The sequence below is a fragment of the Oratosquilla oratoria genome, chromosome 1 (genome assembly GCF_046742065.1).
Source record: "Oratosquilla oratoria isolate Oo_2021 chromosome 1, ASM4674206v1, whole genome shotgun sequence".
NCBI lineage: Eukaryota > Metazoa > Arthropoda > Malacostraca > Stomatopoda > Squillidae > Oratosquilla > Oratosquilla oratoria.
The window spans coordinates 113,985,279-113,987,778 of NC_134777.1; positions in this window are offsets into that span (position 1 = coordinate 113,985,279).

Below are 2,500 nucleotides of genomic sequence, written 5' to 3' on the forward strand. Positions count from 1 at the left end.
GAGAGGAGGGCGCGAGAGGGCTATGCGAAGTACTAATAGATGAACATCTCAGATGTAATACAGTGGCCGTTGTCTCCAACTTTCCCAAAATTTAATACATACATATAGCCGGTATATATACACATACATATATGCTTACATACACAAATATATATATATACATATATGTATATATATATATATATAATGCATATATATATATACATATATATATATATGTATATATATACATACATGTATTAATACATATATATATACATATAAGTATATTTATATATATATACATGTATGCATATATATATACATATATATATATATATATATATATGTATACTGTATACATATACATACACACACACACACACACACATATATATATATATATATATGTGTGTGTGTGTGTGTGTGTGTGTGTGTGTGTGTGTGTGTGTGTGTGTGTGTGTGTGTGTGTGAGTGTTTTTGTGTGTGTGAATATATATATATATATATATATATATATATATATATATATATATATATATGTGTGTGTGTGTGTGTGTGTGTGTGTACATATATATATATATGTGTGTGTGTGTATGTATATATATATATGTATATATATATATATATATATATATATATATATATATATATATATATATATATATATATATATATATATATATATATCAGCGAAAAAATACACGGGAGCGACAAGCGATTTCGCTCGGGAAAGTTCCAATGTCGCTCTCGCAAATCCAATAGCGGGAGCGATCCCCCACAAAAAAAATCGCTCCCCCGTTAAGATTCAACGTTTTTCACGCATTATCCGTCATTTGGCAATCCCTGAATCCCATCACCATTGATGAAAGGCTCAGAGCAAACACAACCGTGATCAATCATTGCATTATCGATCGATATCATAAACGCAACGCATCAATCAACTTTAATTTGTTGATGTACGTACATATGTGTACGCGGTATCGCTGCTAGAGTTCAATGGCTTACCTAGCCCAAGGTCTAAATATACAGGTCAGACCGTTTGAATTCTTCTGCGCAGCTTCTGACGTCATTAGGCTGGGTCCATTTTCTCTTTGTGAAACACTAAAGAAAACTGTGAAACGCCAAGGAAGACAGGAACTATAGTATTTTGTATATTATATATATATATATTATATATTCATATATATAGACAGAAACTATAATATTTTATATATATTTATATATATATATATTTTATATAATATTTGTCAGAATATAACTAATTGCGTGGAGCGGTGCGAGCGAAGGGAGCGGTGCGAGCGAAGGGAGCGTCTTTTCCAAACGACGCACCAGCTTCAACTGACAGCTATAGGACCCGCCAACCCCACTTTGAACAGCCAGGTGACGTTCACGGGCCCGCTGCGCCAACTCCCTCGAAATTCGGTCGGAAGTGGTTAGACCTTATATTCTTAGATCTTGACCTAGCCCAGCTTCGTATCAGCTGCATGCGCGCGTATACTAGTACATGTTGATTAGACTCTACACGATTATCGTGCTACATAATCTCGCTAGTTTTGAATTGCATGGTACCTGTATGCAGGGAAGTTCGTTGGTTGCATGCAGCTAGCTGCCCAATCAACGCGCTGACTACATGTACAATGCACCATACCCAATACCACATCACCGCATTTATACGTACACTGTACATATGCAAACTGGCTCCGACATGAGTAATGAGTTAGCCTTCCAATAGTTTGAAGGAAATCGAACCTGCAAAAACATGGCTCTGGAAGTATGAAAAATGGCTCTGGTAATTAGAAAAATGGCTCTGGTGATATTGAAAAAAAGAAAAAGAAAAATGGCTCTGGAAAAAAAAGTATTTTTTCTCTGATATATATATATGTTACAGTAAGAACACGTACCTAGGGATTACGCGTAATCCCTGAATGTTTCAGTGAATACGAGTAATCCCCGTTTCACTCAGGGATTTCACGTAATGACTGAATTTTCCAGTGATTACGCGAAATCCCTGAAATTGGACCTGTCATTTTACGTGTTCTTACTATTGAGCATTCAGTGAATTCGCGTAACCTGTCATTTTACGTGTTCTTACTATTGAGCATTCAGTGAATTCGCGTAACCTTCATCTATGAACATTTCAATTACACACAGTACAATTACACACATACAATTACACACAGCATAGTTTAACTTAACGACCTTTCAGTTTCGTTAGTGAGTGTTTGTGTTTAAACGACTGAGACATGAGCGAATAACGGATCCGAGTTCACTTCACAAGTCATTACAGAGCTGAAGGAAGTTTGGCCAAAACTAACACTGGTGCATGGTAAGCCTCGCCATCCCCAAAGTCAGGGGTCGCTTGAGCGCGCAAACGGTGATATTAAAGATATGCTGGTGGCATGGATGGCTGACAATGACTCACAAGACTGGCCTACGGGCATCAAGTTTGTTCAGTTCCACAAAAACAGTGCTCTCCATTCCGGTATAAAGTGCTCTCTCTCCATATTCTGCAATCTTT